This window comes from Etheostoma spectabile, unplaced genomic scaffold (genome assembly GCF_008692095.1).
Source record: "Etheostoma spectabile isolate EspeVRDwgs_2016 unplaced genomic scaffold, UIUC_Espe_1.0 scaffold00001331, whole genome shotgun sequence".
NCBI classification, from domain to species: Eukaryota; Metazoa; Chordata; class Actinopteri; order Perciformes; family Percidae; genus Etheostoma; species Etheostoma spectabile.
In genome coordinates this window covers 16,592-34,969 of record NW_022602734.1, presented here as the reverse complement: position 1 = coordinate 34,969, position 18,378 = coordinate 16,592, and the positions used below count along the sequence as shown (strand labels likewise).

General features: G+C 39.5%; 1 long non-coding RNA gene across 1 annotated transcript; it reads right to left on the bottom strand.

Moving 5' to 3' along the window:
• Positions 1-2,310: 2,310 nt before the first annotated feature.
• LOC116674965 (uncharacterized) lies at positions 2,311-7,406 on the bottom strand. The gene is made up of 3 exons (XR_004328260.1): positions 7,394-7,406; positions 4,756-4,762; positions 2,311-2,394 (listed from the first exon to the last, which is right to left on the bottom strand). It is a non-coding gene; the product is annotated as an uncharacterized LOC116674965 (long non-coding RNA).
• Positions 7,407-18,378: the final 10,972 nt, after the last annotated feature.

Here is an 18,378-nt window from a genome sequence, read left to right as displayed (position 1 = left end):
TCACCTTCCACAGGCACACATGGCCCATCAGAACACAGCAGTACCGATCCATACACCACCACAAGGCCTGGGCAAACAGACACAGCCTGTCATAAATGGTGCCAATCAACCTCGCCAAGGAGGCACTGCTCCAGTACCGAACCCTTCTGCTCAGCACAATCCCAGTAACCTAACCAGGATGCACTTGCAACCCACACCGACGCGGGCTCAAACATTTCAGAATCGGAACAACGACCCAGGCTGCCCTGCTTCACCCTGGTCCACAGGCACGTGTTGGGCTCAGCACCCACCAATTCCTCCTCAGTTATCCCCCTCACACAGTTCAAGACCCTCCCCAAAAAGCACACCCAGCACAAATCCCAACTAGAGGTCCCGAGCCCCCAGGCCTCCTGTTAACATGCCTTTGGCTCAACGACACACACAAATACAACAGCGGCCCGCCAACCATCATCACCATCCTGGAAATGGCCACTTGCATGTCATTGCACAGAGGCATGCCCAACCCGTGGCACGGGCACCCTGCCACTTCACCCCCCACAGCAGGTGAGTGAGACACAGCTTGATGTTTGAATTGGCAGCCACAGCAGCCATATGTTTATTGCAGCACACGGTTTTCTCTCAGAGTGCACTTAAAGCTGTCAGTCATGCTTCCTGTGTACTTGCATGTGTGCAGTATTACAGGCCCTGTTCTACCTGAAACTGTCACCTCAACAGCTTGAGCCTTTTGTCTGTAGCGTGCATTTTCTTGAGGGAGGCTTGCACAGCAATGTAAATGGATGTTGCATTTTTTACGATTGACAGTCTTCCCTGTGCCATAAAATGTATTTAGTCTTGAGTGTTTGTGACACTGACAGCTTTCAAAAGTAGCATTGTGTGTATAAGGTTCTGCCTCTTCTTCTGCATGACATGTTGGCAATGAAGGGCTTGTTGTGTCTTTCCAGCATCAGGATCACAGAGGGAGACCAAGATGATGACAGATGTCAGCAGACTACACTTTACAACCGTCCGCATCCACAGACACAAACAAACAGTTGACAGACGTGATCCAATATAACACCAACAAGACTGACTGCACAAGGTTCTCTCTCAAAATATAGCTGTCATAACCTGGTATCTCTGTCCTAAAGTCATTTTTTTTAATGAAAGAAATTACCATGTCTCCCATGGGGATGAACATTTTTACTTATAGAATAAAGAATGACAAATTATCTCAGAGATGGCTTGATTGCCCTTTTAAAAATGTACTGAATTAAATAAGCTGCATGACACTGAATGATTTTATTTATATAAAATGCTACACACACACACACACACACACACCACACACACACACACACACACACACACACATTTTAACTTCCGAAGCACTGGTCATGCATCAAACTTTGCCAAGAGTCTGCTCAGGTAGACAAGTTCAGTGATCCATAGCTCTTGACCAAGCTCATGTCCCCTCATCCATTCATCATCACCACCAACACTACCTTAACAAAATGCATTTGAGGGCTTGCATGAAGATCTGTGTTGGATCTACACTAAAGTGACAGAGAGTTATGATAAGGGCCTTGGCCCCTGGAGCAGCTATGATAACTATGAAAGTAGAAATTAGACAAGGCTGTTCTTAAATTAATGCAGGTGGAGGTATTTATTTGCACTTTTCTGTTTACAGATGACTCTTTTCAAATAAGAGGATTTGCCTCAGTGGCACTCAGAAGTAATGCTCAGCTGACTATGTAGGGGAACCCACAAATGGATTTGTGCTTTTAATTAATTATGAGACTTAAATGATTTGGAAAATAATCACACCCATGCATGAATGAGGTCAGAACAAAGACGTGAACTGCCATGCTTTCTGATGAAAAAGCACAATGTAACAATTTACTGATATGGATGTCATTATTACTTTTACAGATAATGTATTTATTGATTTATAATGTTTGTGTTTTTTTTTTTTAACTCAGGAACTCAATTATTTATGAATGATTGTTCATGTATAGGAATTTCAATGATAAGGCTCTTGATATTCTATGTTAATTAATGTAAACAAACGCTGAATGAACTGATCCAACTCACATGGATATTTCTCATTCCTCTCTGCCGTAGAGCGCCATTGTTGTCCAATAAATACAATCAGTGAGCCACACAGTTGCACTGTATGACATGTCCATCATTACCATAAACATGGGCACTGTAGTTTATGGGAGTCGATTGCATAAACACTATCCTGCTGCTGGAATTCTCACTGGAGCACCAAATGTGTATTAATCCCCAGTGAAAGTAACATTGCACTATTTACTGCTGTGGAGTAACAATTTTTAAAAGCTAGTGTCCAGCTGTTACAGGAAATTACACTCAACATATTGAGTCTTGCAACATAAGTGGGACTTGACAAAAATACTTATACTATAACATCAAAATACAAAAAACTAAATTAAACATCCAAATTTGAATTACGACATGAACAAATACACAGCACATCTGGTGGCTTCTCTAAACATCTGGAGTGGGATTTACTTTATTGCCTTGAACAATTGTGCTTTTTAGGAAAATGAATGCTTGTATATAGTTGATGTTGAATATTCATGTTAGATGCTACAAGCGCAGTATTTATTTATTGTGCTTTATGAATTGTTACAAGATCTTATTTTCTCAATGATAATAAAGATATTTTGTTATTACCTGTGTTTTGCATATAACCTGGGTGAAGTCTACTATTGAACAAAATCAAAAGAACTTCCAAATTCGCCACATTTTTTTTTATTTCTACACACGGTAGAAGTTGTCTATTCACAGCACAACCTTATTTTTCCTCTTTTTCAAAATGAATGCACTTCAAACGTTTGATTTTCAGTACAAAACATCTCCTGCATGTTGACAGTACGTCAGACCACAAAAAAACCTATTTATTCTGGTGTTCTCTGAATCACAGCTAGCTGTTTGCAGTCTGAGCATATTTCTGCTCACTGTGTCTATAGTGCTAATTATGCATGGCGCCTGTGTACATCGAGCACCGTTGTGGATTCTCCAGATGAATCTTCCTTGGGCTTGTTGTGGAGGGCAGAGCGGTGTTTGGATCCCAGCTTCATCATTTCCCAATCCCCTGCTCCCACTTGTACGTCACCTCTGATGAACAGCACTGCTGCTCACTATTGGAGACAGGTCACGGTAGTCTAGCACTGTAATAAGTGGAGATGGAGTGCATTTGAGTACCTGGTACTAGAAAAGGTTGTGGCATTGCCTACCGGTTCCAGATGAGAGCTGTGATTTATGAAAAGTTTCAAGCAGTTTTACAAATAGTATTTTATAGTGTTCCTGCTGTCTTTGGAGTGAAGTGTGTTGTTTATGGCCTAAACAACAGTGATTACAAGAACCTCTGTAGTCTTGACACACACACAACACAGTAAACCACAAATGCTGATGTGGCCTCCTTCCCGGGCCAATTTGCATGTAAATCTGCTGGTGTTGTTTAGTGTACTGATTGTCATGATTTACTGTAACGTCCGCAAGTATAATTGTAATTGTTTACGCTTCCCTTTGAGGCATACATTAAAGGTTCCATGACATAGAGCTCTTTGGAGCTTTTATATAGACCTTAGCGGTCCCCTAAAACCATATCTGAAGTCCCTTTCCCAAAATTCAGCCTCGGTGCAGAATTACAGCCACTAGAGCCTGTCCCACAATGAGCTTTCCTTAGTGTGTGCCATTTCCGAGTCTATTGCTTTTAGGAGGGGGGGGGGGGGGGGGGGCAAGGTGGAGGCTGGGGGTTTGGCCTTGACCAACTGCCACTTTGTTTGTTTAAAAACCATGATGTTTCTCTCTCGTGGGTGGGCAAATTCTCTGTCCGGGCAAGCAGAGAAAAGGGAGGTAACCTTGCTCCTTATGACCTCATAAGAAGCAATTAATTTTTAATTTTTTTTAAATTTTCACAAAGACAGAGCAGGATACCCAAGGCTCGGTTTACACCTCTCACCATTTCTAGCCACTTGCGGACCATAGGCAGGTGGGGGAATGCATATTATGTTAGGGAAAAAAAAAAACAAAGGGAAATTTTCATGCCATGGGACCTTTAAAGGCAAACATATCTCAAGTATGGTGTGTGTGTGTGTGGTGTGTGTGTGGTGTGTGTGTGTGTGTGTGTGTGTGTGTGTGTGGTTGTTTGTAAATATTTTTTTGTATTGATGATGCTTGTTTAGGTGTGCCAGACTGCAGCAGAGAGCTTTCCAGCCTTAAGTGTTTGGAGAGCCAGTGTTGATCTGACTCAGGAGACTGCAGTAGAGTTGCACAGGAAACGTAATACCACAAGATGGCCTGTATAATCCTAATCCAATTTTAATTTAAATTCAGTCCAGCTCAGCAGGCACACATACTTTTTGCAGATTTGATGGCATTTAATAGTTTGAAAAAACGCATGAGGCTCAGACATAAATTAGCCCAATGACCTAACAACTCTAATGAATAAAGATTCATGATCCACCTTTCGTTTGTTCACGTAGCAATGGTGATTACTCTCCATCACTGGGGAAACAAAAGAGGTCAGGCATTGATAGTCCTTAAAAGTCCATAACATCATTGAAATGAACTGGTAAGTCCTTTGTGATCTGTGTGTCCATCCTTGTCAACGTGTCCTTGAGCAAGACACTGAACCACTGCCTCTGTGTACTGACCCCCTTTAGTGAAATGTCACATGAATATGAGTCTCAGATGAATATGAAATGAAACAGATTTATGATTAAACTTTATACACCAGGGCAGCTGAACAAAAAAACTCTACATTTTTAGAGTGTGACACCATGACCATGAATTTATAGCTTCAGTCTGTGTCACAGCCAGTCAAAATGTCCTTGAGCAGGACAGCGAATCCCCAACAGTTCACTGACTGTAAATTGCTCTAGAAGGGGTGTAGAAAGTATAAATCATACTAGCAAACTGCACAGGGGCAGGGGACTCCATGCTTTATTGTCCCACAAGGGGGAGCCACGTGAGAGGATTTTTGAAGTTATCTATTGATCACTTGCCACCACTTTTTGTCCTCAAGGACTTCACTATCTGTGCAAAACACGCACGCACGCCGCAACACATTAAAGTAGTGTGAAGCAACGAGGAAATCCTTAGTTGCCACAAGCTTGTTTAAAGATGCTTAAAGGTGAACTGCTGCCTTCAGGGATACATATCAAACACAAGAACTTCAAAGAGTTTTGTTTTTTATCATAATCTTTTTTTGATTCAGCTGAGCGTATCATGTTGTGTTTCATATTGTCACCATGCTTTCTCTTTTAAATAAAGACAGGCTTATTTTTTATATTCTTAGTAAAATAATCAAAAACATGCCAGAGTAGTTGAAATTCAGCATTTTAAAGCCTTTTCCAATAGATCTTTGATCCTCTGTGGAGGAAAAGTCAATTTGTCACAGATACTGAAGTGTAGATACACATATCAACAGATGTTTTCCCTTGTTTTTTTTAGTTAAAGGTGTTTAAAGAAATGGCAATGTAGGTTATAATAAATTACAGCTACTCAGAACAGGGGACTGAGGTACCAAGGCACCCATAGGTTACATTTCTAGGAAATGTAAGTAGCCAGAAGAAGTACAATGCACATCATCTTCTGTTTGAAATTCTGAGAAAAGAGAGCAGATAGCTCTTCTTGTAATTAAGCCATGTGATGCAGCAAAAATCCAAATTCAGCAGAAGGGAAGATAGATGATCGTACAAAACAAAGCAGATGCACAATTCACTGTATGTGAGCCAAGAACACTAAGGAAAGAATTTTCACGCTTAGAGAAGAGATACTTAACAAAATGGGATTCATGGCTTTTGTGTTTCTGTGAATTCCATGTTCCATTTAAAGCATTTTATTTTCCAATCTGTGTACTTGTTGTGTAGCTGTGTCCATCTACTTGTATTCTGACATGAACAGAATTAGTTTTTGACTCTTATGGAGGCCTAATATAACATTTAACAAGGAGGAATTAGTGTTGTCAAAGATGGTTCCCTGTCCAAAAACAAGATTAATGGGTGTTACACGTCAGTTAGATCTTTAGACATTTACATAACAAAGATAAATGCTAAAAATTATTGTAATCCAGCACAAGTAGAGAATAGTCAAGCAAGTGAACTGAGAAATGAGAGCTATTATTAGCCACCATAACTAGTGGTCAAACAGAAGTGAGGCAGTAGCAGCAAGACCCTGAGTCTATTGACTTGAGCAGGAGTATGTTCTATTGCTGACAGATTTTTCATTTGTAAGTATGTGTTATTTATTCTGTCAAAAGTGACATAGTTCTATGTATATGGAAAAGGATTAGGGCCACATGAAAAATGTACACTGAACAAAATTATAAACACACCACTTTTGGTTTACCCATTTATCGTGATTTGAACTCAAAGATCTAAGACTTTTTCTGTTTTAATAAAAGGCTTATTCTCACATCTTATTGTTACTCAAAACTTTCTAACTCTGTTACTGAGCACTTCTCCTTTGCCAAGACAATCCATCCACCTCACAGGTGTGGCATATCAAGCTCATATCAAAAGAAAACCAGTCAGTATCTGGTGTTATGGTTACGGTCATGATTAGGGTTAGGGTTAATCTCTATCTCTCTCATTCTCATTCTCCCTCGGTCTCTCTCTCTCTCTCTCTCTCTCTCTCTCTCTCTCTCTCTCATTCTCCTTCAGTCTCTCTCTCTCTCTCTCTCTCTCTCTCTCTCTCTCTCTCTCTCTCTCTCTCTCTCTCTCAACCTGACTGCAGATTGTTGTGACCAACTTGACTGGGCATATGCTCACATTCAATGGCGTTTGGAGAGGTGTTCTCTTCACGAATTAACCCTAACCCTAACCATGTAACCAGATACTGACTGGTTTTGGGACCCCTTCCCGGTACAGTAAAACTGCACATTTTAGAGTGGCCTTTTTTGTGGACAGCCTGAGGCACACCTGTGCAATAATCATGCTGTCTAATAGGCATCTTGATATGCCACACCTGTGAGGTAGATGGATTATCTCGGCAAAGGAAAGGTACTCGCTGACACAGATTCAGACAGTTTGTGAAACATATTTCAGAGAAATAAGCCTTTTGTGTACATAGAAAAAGTCTTAGATCTTTAAGTTCAGCTCATGAAAAATGGGGGCAAAAACAACAGTGTTGCGTTTATAATTTTGTTCAGTATATTTGAGTTCACTAATTTCATGAATTTGAGACTTTTTTAGATAAAAGTCAGAATTGGACTTTTTTTTAGAGATCTGACTTAATAGTCAATAGATTTTTTTCACATGTAGCCATAATCCTCTTCCGTGTGCGTGCAGTGCGTGCGTTTGTAACACACTGCTGTATGTTTCAGAGCCTTGTTCAGACTCTGCATTACACCAACATAGCTACAGGCCATGCAACCAACCCACACACCTTAAAGTATACAAGAAATTCGAATATTCCAACATACCAACCAGATGGTGACAGCGATCTGTGTATAAATCCAGTAGGAAAACTGCTGCATTTGCAAGACAAACAGCTTAGCTGAGTTTTAATGACCTGAAGTGTGTTTTCTGTGCACTGTAAGTTGCGCATATATAAATATGGGAGGGGATGAAGAAGAAACAAAGAGTTTGCTTTACCTATCACTTCAGCCTTTAGCCTCCTTTTGAACGTGTCATGGTGAGTAATGGTGCAGTATAAAGCAGCAGGAGCCTGATAAAATGAGCATTTCTGTCCTACATGCCACGCCTGGCAGTGTAGACCATATGCCTTTTTATCATAATTCAGTGGAACTTTAAACACCATGCAGGACCAGGCTGTACTCTGCTTTGAGCTTGACTTATATTGCATCACGCTGGCTGGATAGAGTTCAGTTACTTCTTGACTTTGAATTCCACTGGCCTACTTTCTTGTGACGATAAAGCAGAGCACACACAATCAAAAATACTCATGACTCAGATATTGTGTGTGTGTGTGTGGTGTGTGTGGTGTGTGTGTGTGTGTGTGTTGGTGTGTGTGTGTGTGTGTGTGTGTGTGTGTGTGTGTACTGAAGGCAGGGTTTTACAGCTGAACTAGAGTAGAGTACTATCTGCACCAATGCTCTGCCAGCTTGAATGCTGCAATAAATAATTACAATAGAGTCTGCTTAACAGTAATGGTGTCATATGCTGTTCCTGCACTGTGCAATGTAAAGTATGCAATTTTAGCCATGACCCATGCAACTAAATATCAGTAACCTGTTATCAACCAATATCATTGATCAGGCTCTTGTGTACATGCCTGCCCACCATTAAATACAATATGTGGCCCCAGTATATGTGCATGTGTGTTATTTGATATGGATGCGTTGCCCTACTTATTTGTGCTCAGCAGTTCGGCCTAACTACGTTTAAATTCTAAATATATTGTTTTACACTCACAAGAGAAATGAGAATGGATTACGTGACAGATTAGTTAACCGTAATGGATTTATCTCAATTTCAGCAACTCATTAAACATTTTTTTTTTCAAATATATTTATTGAAGGAATTGTTTAAACAGGGGTGTACAGGGTAACAACACTGGAGTCTTCCCTCGGGTTTTCTGAAAGTTTAAGCAGCAACACAACCGACAGAGCCTGAGCCCCCACAACCCCCTATCATTAACATTTCTGATTACAGAATCACGTCAAGTCACACTGATTTGCAATTTTTCTTAGTCAGTTATATTCTAAAATGACTTCAGGGGTTAAAAACAATGTATAAAAAAAATGTAATTCGGACAATTTGTAAGGGTCAGTCCCTGAAAAAACACTTTATTTTATATAAACACTAAAGTACACCATCATAATTTAAAGATTTGAATAAATGTTAGAATAATGTGACATCCAAAATGTAAAATAGCCTATGATTACAGCTGTCATTCTGTGTATTTGATCATTCATGTTCAACTGTGTAGACACCATGACAGATGCTTCAGTTTAACAAAATTTACAAAAGTTATAGTTTTATAATAATATTATTAGTTTTAAGAAACAAATATCCATAAACGTTTCCTTTTATCTGCCTACATCAACATTACAATGTGTTTTAAACCGTAATGCTTATAAATGCTAAAGTGTTATGAACTAAAATTAGATGAAAACCTTTATACTTTTTTTTTCAACTCTTACTTTGTTTTCATTTGATTTTGCTTTACTCTCCTGTCATTTCAGACCTTTCCTCCTCGTCAGGCTTGGCTAATCAGCTCATCACCCTCACCTGGTTTCCCCAACTCACCTGCGGCCCATTCCCTTGTTTGTCCCACAGCATTCCCCCAGATTGTCTCGTTTGTCACTGCCAAGCTCTCCAGCTTTCTCGCTTATATTTCTCTGATCTCTCTGTTCTGACTCTGTTTGTCTGCTTTTTGGACGTAGAATTCTGCGTCTTCTGTTTGGATTTGTTAGGCCTGCGTATTTTGACCCAGCCTGACCTGTTCCATTGAACTGAACTTTCCTTCCAAACACATTGTATTTAGCCCGTACCAGTGAACATTACAAAAGGGCCTTGAGCTGCTAGTATGCGTCTTCAGAACTGCTTTTTGAATGATGCAAATATTTACGGACATCGTCTCCCTCTGCACCTTTCCGATGTCTGACTGGAGGGATAACTTCTGTAATTTTACGAAACTGATAATCCAACATTTACACTTACTTCTTGCAGTCATTGGCCAGCTGTGTGGAGATGAGAAATGAGCCGAGTGCAACACTATGTATACCTTTTAGGAGAGAGTGTCTGAAACTGTGTGCCATTACCCCCATATACACGATACGATAAATGCCATTTGACTACAACTGTAGACAGTTCATATGAAGTAGTTCTGATTATGCATAACCTGAATTCCACCAGAGAGCAATGCAAGAAGATTTAATGTTGATTGCAAAATAGAAACTAAACAATGTTAATCCTGGGCCTGTTGTTTCGGGATTATCAATGTTGATTGTCTATGTTGTCGTAAAAGGGCATTGTGAGGATAGCTGGTAAATGGACATTGATGGCATCTTGGAAATTGTTCAATCGGAATTTAGGCCTTGGTGGAAAGGGGAAAGTGACTGATGAAAGTGACTGCCAAAATGATCATCTGAAAGCTGAAAAGGTCATACATAAAAACCTACCAAAACATTGCTGATTTTCATTTTCATTTAGAAAATAATAATTAGGTTATTTCCAGACTCCTTTATAAACATAAACAACACATTAAGCTCTGCTAACTTGTGATGGGCTTTTGTCATTATTTCTGGCATTTAATACTAAATGATTATTTTGAGAAAAAAAGATTGATAATGAAAACAGACAGTGGTTGCAGACCTGTGAGTACCAACATGTTCCAGCTTATTTTTTGCGTGACCTTATGTTGCAAAATGTGGCCCTTGGTATATCCCTGCCCTACAAAATGCCACTGTGCCATAGGACCTCGTGTTAAGAAAGCCTTTGTGGGAGTTAACAGTGACATTTACAAAATGTTTGGCAGGGTTCACTTATATAAAATTGTTCCAGCTTTTGATAAGAACAGTATTTTCTAATGACATTTTTGCTGACCTAAAAAGTGCTTCTATCAGCCTGAGCAATCAAAAGGACTTTAAAGAAACACTGTATACATTATTTTTTAATCATCTGTACATTCTGCAGTGGGAAAGATTTAAAAGCACATATATAGAGGCCTAAAAGAGTCTTTACTAGGGACTAGTCTTTAAAAGATTAAATTATGTAATGCATGTGCATTGTCAGTTTCACGTGGATACGAGTCATCAATATATTTAATTAAAGCTGCTCTAATCAGTACTTTTATCATCTAAAAGGCCCCTATTCTAAATCAGTGTCTTTCTATGAGCATTGGAGTCCTACATGGTCACACAGTTTGCTGATAGTTACAAGAGTTTTGGTTGTTTTACATGAATGATTTCTGTATTTGTGTTTTTGTCAGTGCATTTCTGGTGGGCGGGGTTTAGTTCAAAAGAGCTGAGCTATTTTGTGCACCAATCAGAGTCAAATCGGATCAAACCACACCCACACAGTTCATAATAAAACAAATTAGCTAGGTCTTAGGGTTTAGAACCCTAACCCTAACCCTAGCCCTGTGCCCCTCGTATCCTGGGTGCTGCATTTTAACCCCAATCTAGATGGAAGGGCTCACAAAACATTGCGCTTTCAAGCAGAGTTTGTGTCCCAGAGAACTAAAAAGGCATTTACCAAGGTAACACGTGTTCTTAGCAGGGGAGTGTTTTAATCCAAATCACAATCTTTTTCCTAAACTTAACAAGTCGTTTGGGTGCCTAAACGTAACTATTGTCACCACATGACGCTCACTTTTTGTGGGCTAAACTCAAATGTAACGGCCCCTGAAAGGACCGTCATCTTGCGGCGCTCTGTAGCCGGGTCCCAGTAACCTTTTGTTTACTAAACTCAACTAGCAACAGCGGCTACTTACCGCTCATACGGCCGACAGCACACAGAGCTCTGTAGCCGGCATCATGCAACCAGTTCGCGTTTGCCTTATTTCTTAGGACATCATACAAATTGGGGTGCGTACATTTTCATACGATACCTTATAAACCCATTCAAGCAAATGTATTGGTGTGATCCAGTATTACTGTTTTTTATTGTTACCAGCCTCGCCATACATTATATTATTAGTGGTTAACCACTTAAAGTGGAGAAAAGTCCTAAATACTAAAGCCTTTTGAAACCGAACAAAGTTTCAAAAGAAAATGAATGCTTGTAGATGGATAGATAGATAGATAGATAGATAGATAGATAGATAGATAGATAGATAGATAGATAGATAGATAGATAGATAGATAGATAGATAGACTTTATTGATACCAAATTGGTACAGCTTAATTAGACCAAAAGGCTAAATACACAAATTATATTATACGTTAAACAAAAAGGTTCACATTGTGGTTTGGTTTGATCATAAGACACACAAACTACAGGACTATGTTTCTAAATGTGCATTCCAATAAACAAAACAAAATATGGTGATTCTGATTGCTTTTAACATAATAGACCTGTTTAATGTGAAGCCACTACAACACAAGACATTGAGGAAGGTGTTTCTCAATTATATATTATATTCATCTCTATAATGAAGCTTCAGTCCTATCAACTTTTTTTGCAATTTCTTGTAAGAAATGAGGAATTATTGGCATTAGAGGTACTTCATTTATAGAAGAGAGTTGGTGCAAAGTCATTAGGAGATGACTCTCATCTAAATACTTTCAAATGTTAGCAAATGTTCCCCATGGTGATCATAAAATTTCATCTTACCACAGAAGCTCAGTTGCCTCCCCGCCCTCTTTCCTATTACCCAGATAAGATATTAAAGAAGTGTATTCTGCACATCTATTGAGCAATTTTACACTGTAATTAGAAGAGTAGTGACTTTCAAGTTTCATCGACCTCCAAGAATGAGTGTGAGGCTGCCTTCTCGTGGATCCATTCAAATTGGGGCCTCCTTTAATCTTGCCAATCATCCACTGTCAACTGTCAAAACCATTGATTAAACTGTCTTTTGCTCCTACAATGAGATGCAATTTATGTGTTCTGCTTTTTGATCTTTCAATACGTTTTTATCCCCATGATCCAAGCTCCTGGTTTGAGGATCAGCGGCTTTTTCAACATTAGTTCAGTTCAGTTTATTTATAGCTCTCTGCAGCTAAATTCTCATTATTGGCTCTGAACTGACTAAAAGCATCTATATTCAAAACCTTGAATCTAGCTGATTAATTGAGACAGGTTTTGTGAGAAAGCTAGAACCAAAAAAATATTGGTAATCAATGATCTATTGTGCTGTAAATAAAAAGAAGACAAATAATGGAGGCAATTTTCAAATAATGGCAACACAATAGATGGGCAGCGCAGAGCACAGTTCAACAAGCCCTATAAACAATCAACAAGCTGTTGTGTAGATTCATCATTTTCAGGCTTATAATGAAAGGCCGATGGCACGAGAGCATTATTGCTTCGGAACCTCAAACATTAACACTGTATTCGACTGTGATCTCAGACCACATTGAAAACACGTGCATACAATCATCAACCTCAATATCAGCTTTGCTTTTACAACCACTAAGTGAGTTCCCAGCAACACCAGATAACTCAATAAACGCCCACAACCTGGATTCATTGTACAGGTGTGTGACTTGGCCCTAGTCCCAGTAGTGGAAGTTTAAAAAAGCTGTACATTGATCATAAGCTTGAGCAAAGTTACACGGAAACTAATCTTGTTTTCCATGTTTACAAGACTTACACCAATCCTATATGGAGTATGACCACATGCTGTTGGCTGAAATATTAATTGCTCAAGTTGGCAATGAGAGTAGACACAGCACTTTGAAACGACACTTCACAATAGTTTCCTTTTGGTATTTTTCTGTTAAAGGAATTGATGTGATCATTATAAAACTGATTAGCTGGTATGGGCGGGCAGCCAGGAACTGGAAATCTATTTTGCCTCAATGGCTTTTACACTGTCGTCTGTTTTTCCTTACAGATTTCCGTCCTAACAGTTGTTCTTTGGACTCAGGTCAGACTTGATAAGGTTGCCAGCCAAATGTGCAAAATTATCTTTTCAACATAGCAAGCTTTATTTCATGAATGTGTCACTGGGAACAAAATGAGTCCAGCTATATCGGAAGCAAAGTCACTCTTCAAATAGCAATATGGTAGCTTAGCAGCCACTGAACTCTTCTGTCAGGATGGGAGAGTTATATTGTTATTTTTTTCTCCTCACAAAATAAGGAAGCTTATAGGTTCATGCTCTGGGTATTAAAAGAGGGATTAGTGAGGAGGCTTCTGGGATGCTCAAGTCCTTGAAGCACATAACCACAATCTCTTCATTGTTGAGATATCTACTTGATGTAACACAATTAACTTTTTATTTAACATGCAATGAGGTCTCATAGGAAGCAGATTTCCGTGGAAATCATTCTATATATTTTGCGTCTGGCCTGTTGTGGCTGTGTGCACAGTCCTTTTGTGAGATAATGGTTTGTCTTTTCTGATGTGGACCAAAACAAATTTGCTGATAAGAAGCAGTTGAGTCTGTCACTGCAATATGCTGCTCAGATAAACTGTGAAATTGGACAAATTAGCTCTGTGAGCTAGCAAGCCTTTCTGTTGAAACAGTGTTCAACTAAATGAAAAAGTGTGACTTATAACAGTTGAGTGTTAACAACTAGGGATGGGCATGATTAATCAACGATCGATAATTGATTATTAAGAATTTCGTCGATCACAATAATTTGTAATCGATTAAACTAGCTAATGCAGGTTGTGTTGCGTAGTGTGAGTCTTGAAGCAATGAAATTAATTTCACTGTGTGGCAGCAATCAAACATTTTACCACCCAGGGGCAATATTTGAAGTCATACTCAGTCACCTGCGAGTTTTGGTTCTGATTTCAAAAGTAATCATGAAGAGATCACGGCGAAGTGTGGCGTGGGACCATTTTGATTTAAAAAAGCGACTTAGTTCACTGCAAAATATGTGATGTTGTGTATAAGTACAACACGGCCACAACTCAAATAATGTACCACTTAAAATTTCATTTACCCTGGTTAATGTCTGTCGCGGTGCTTCCTGCTCTCAGTCTCAACCTAGCATCAAGTCGGCGTTAGCAAGGAGGAGCGGCGGTGGAGACCGGTAGGGCGGCTATCCCACAGCCTGGGGGAGACGAGGCTACGTTGTCGGGCAAGGACGAGGGTAGTGCAAACACTGGCCAAGTTAGCGCGGCAGTACCTGTCCATATCCCGGCAACGTCAGTCCCCTCAGAGTGGGTGTTTTCGGCAGCTGGACTGACGGTCACCAGGTTGCGGTTGCGTCTGACCCTAGATCATGTCAACATGCTTATCTTTCTCAACAAAAATCAGTAGACTGGTGCAGAAGTTGTACAAGAGTTACTAGTTATTTTGTATGAGGCTTTGTTAAGTAGCCTAATTTGTTAAGTATCCTAGCCAATTAATTGTTAAGTAGGCTTATCTTTCTCGACTCCATGTCTTGGATGGTTTTGAGTTACATTTAACAACCCTTGCCAGATCGTATTATTATATTTTTGGTTAAATCATTGTTTAACATGACACGATTCTTTTTACTATTATTATTTATTATTTTTGAACACATGAGGGTCTCCGTTTAAAAACGCCAGCTTGCAGCTGCAGTTCCTGTTGCTTTAGAGCACCACAGCACATATATCTTCAAGTTTAGCCTATTTTTGTATTTTGATTGCATTTTAATTTATAAAAAGTTAAATAAAAAATGAATTTGAATATAAAAAAATATTAATGATTAATCAATAGTCAATCTTAGATAGTCAAAGTTAATTCTACCGACGATGGAATAAGAACATTTTATTAAATGCCCATCCATGTTAACAACATACCGTATTTAATGCAACCCATTAGACCTCCATTAGATTAATGGAATGCAATGGTAAGACAACAAATTAGATATTCTGTATTACCAGTGGTGGAAAGGGATGATTTGTCGATTTTAATCCAGGTCAGATGTCATCTTTAAGAAGGCAGTGGGTTTAGATGAATAGTGTTTGGCTTTCCTCTGTGGTGCCAATTCAATGACAAGCAGAGCAGCGAACCTCAGGGACATGTTTTGCGTCTTCCTGCGGATCTCAATAGACCTTGCGTACTTTGTATTTATACTTTTATGATACCATTCAACAATGTAACTTTTCTGATTAAGATTTTATAAAGAAAACATATGATAGTATTAAATAACATTGTTAAAGAGTAAACCAGTGGTTACTAACTTTGGTGACCTCTTATTACAAATCACTTGGGACCCTTAGCAATGCCACAAAAGAGAGATATCCCCTCTTAACTTCAACTCTCCAATAGTTCATAAAAAAGCAATAGGTTGGGAACCACTGTACTAAACTACCTAACTGTAAAATAGTTAAAACTAGAAGGGAACTTGAAGAGCATATACCTCTGCCAGGTGATGCCCCATCTCACAAGGTTTTTTTTTGTGATGAAATTAAAAAATGTTATGTTCAGAAAAAAAGGTAAACATAACATCCACGAACAGTAAACAACACAGTGGGACATAGGAACGCGTCCCAGGGCACAAAATCACAGAGAGGAAAAACGGAAGGGAGGGAAACAAAACAGCACATGCAGAAAAAGACACACACAAACAGATACACACACACACAGACAGACACAAGACAAGGGACCAGTCATACACATAAACAAAAGAAAAGGCTACAGCACTGCCTTCAAGGCCTTAGCAATGCTGTGCCAAGTCTCCAAAGTCTTCCCCGGGGCTCCACCCACACGAGCTGTCGAAAGTTCCATGTACGTGACATCCAAAAAAGAAAGGATCCACGAACGAACAGATAAGTCATGAGGTGGCTGTAAGCCCAGCAAACACAGCATGTTTTTGAGCTTTGGAAAGCTGAAAGGCTGACAAGTCAGTCATAATCAAAACATTGACAGTAACAAGCACAGTAACATTAATCAAGGTGGACATTTATGCAATATAGTTCCAGAACTGACCAACAGGAGAACACTCCCAGAACATATGAAGATATGTACCTTGAGCTTTAATTGGGCAATAAGTGCATAAAGGGCTGTTAACTAGTTTCATGTGGTGCATTTTCACGGGGGTGAGATATGTCCTATGCATGAAATTGTAGTGAATCTGCTGATGATCTGGATTGCGAGCTACTTCTGGAATGTTAGACCATACACTATGCCTGTCGAGAACGAGGCCTGGGCAATCACATGCCTGGATCCTGACAATAGGAAGGCCAACACAGTCAGATATCACCAAGAACCGATAAAGCCTGGATACCACACCACAGTTTTTAAGCTTTAGGCTGCACAGTAAATAACTTCAGAACAGGATGGATGGGCAAAGGCCTCTGCCAATGGACAGCGTGTGCTTTGAGTGTCAACCTTAACTGCAGGTAAAAGAAAAAAGACAAACGTGGTAGACTGAATGCATTTTTTAAGTCAGAAAAAGGTAACAAGCCAACCTCATCAAAAACCTCCCCTTTGTTCCCAGTGAGGAGCTGTTATCGGCCTCCCACCAATAAGGAGTACTGTATTATTGAATAAAGGGGAAAAGTGTGCCAGTTACAAGCTATATGGCAGTATGTTTCAGCTAATCTCCAAGTTTTGATAAGATGAAAGATAATGGGGCCAAAGCATAGCTGGCACTGTTTGTTTGAAATATTGGCAAAGAGAACGTCATTGGAGAGAGGTAGCATAGAACTCACAAAATTGACCTTGGGTAAAACATTCATTTTAACCACTGAGATATGAGCTTGAATCGACATCGAAAGACCCATCCATTTTTCCATATCTTTCAAAACACTGTTCAGAGCAACAGAATAGTTATGTTTAATGATCTGGTTTAAGCAGGGAAAGACCTCCATGCCTAAATATTTAAACTGCTTAACAATTGGGATGGTTGAGTTGCAGGCAGAATCATTTAAATAAAAGTAGTGCAGATTTTGACCATTTAATTTTAAAGCTTGATAAGCTTCCATACTCCTCGCATAATGATAGGTGAGGGAGAGACTGAGAGGGGTTCTCTAAAAAGACCAAAACATTGTTTGCAAATAATGAGAGATGATGCTGTGTACTATAAATGCCTATCGGCGACACTTTAATCAATTAGCGATTAGCCAGTGGCTCTAGAGAGACAAATATTGCAGGACTCAAGGAGCAACCTTGGAGTGAAGATCTAAAGACTGGTAATAAAGAGTGAGAGGTGCGTCCAGTTAAGACTCAGGCTGAGGGATTAGAATACAAAGCTTTGATCATACCAATGAAAGTTTTACCGAAGCCCTTCACCTCTAAGACTGACCATAAATATGGCCACTCAAGTCTGTCAAAGGCTTTCATTAAATCAAGAGAAAGAAGCGACATTGGGGTCTTAGGCTACTGTCCTCCGCCGCATCCACAATGTGAAGAAGACGTCTAACATTATCTGCAGCTAGTCTCGTTTTTATGAATACTGTTTGGTCAGGGTTCACTAATTTTGACATATGGGGCGCCAAACAACAAGCTAGGAGCTTTGCAAAGATTTTTATGTCAGCGTTGAGCAGGCTCAGAGGTCAATAGCTAGAACACTCTGTAGGTTCCTCATCCTTTTTCAGGAGTAAGGAAATCAAGATTGTGTTAAGATCCCTTAAGAATTCACCCTTTTCAATAGAGAAGTTAATCATGTCAAAAAGGAAAGGGCCCAACTGTTCCCAAAAAGTTCATGGGGGAATCTTATCAAAGCCTGGTGATTTAGCTTTTTGCATATTCTGTACTGTCAGTCTTAACTCCCCAATAGAAATTAATTTGTCCATGCTAGCTGATTCCTCAAGTCAAGCTGATTTAACCAGCTGTCACAGTGGGATGTATCCAACGTAACCTCAGATTCAT